The sequence below is a fragment of the Plasmopara halstedii genome (genome assembly GCF_900000015.1).
Source record: "Plasmopara halstedii genome assembly, contig: Scaffold_658, whole genome shotgun sequence".
Taxonomy (NCBI): Eukaryota; Oomycota; class Peronosporomycetes; order Peronosporales; family Peronosporaceae; genus Plasmopara; species Plasmopara halstedii.
Window position 1 is genome coordinate 137,101 of NW_020187575.1, and position 231 is coordinate 137,331.

Below are 231 nucleotides of genomic sequence, written 5' to 3' on the forward strand. Positions count from 1 at the left end.
CAACAGGGCAACAAGGAGTTGGTGGACTTTGTCCAAGAGATGTGCACTCACATTGCCGGGATGTCAGCAGATCCCCTTCCCGAGGCGGTCACAGTGGCCGTCTTTATGGAAGGCCTCCGCACTGGCGTGACCAGAATGAAAGTCTTCCGTGTATATCTGTCCTCGTTTGAAGAGGCGTTGAATGTGGCATTGAATGCCGAATTCAATTTCAAGTCGGCACGACTTGGTTGG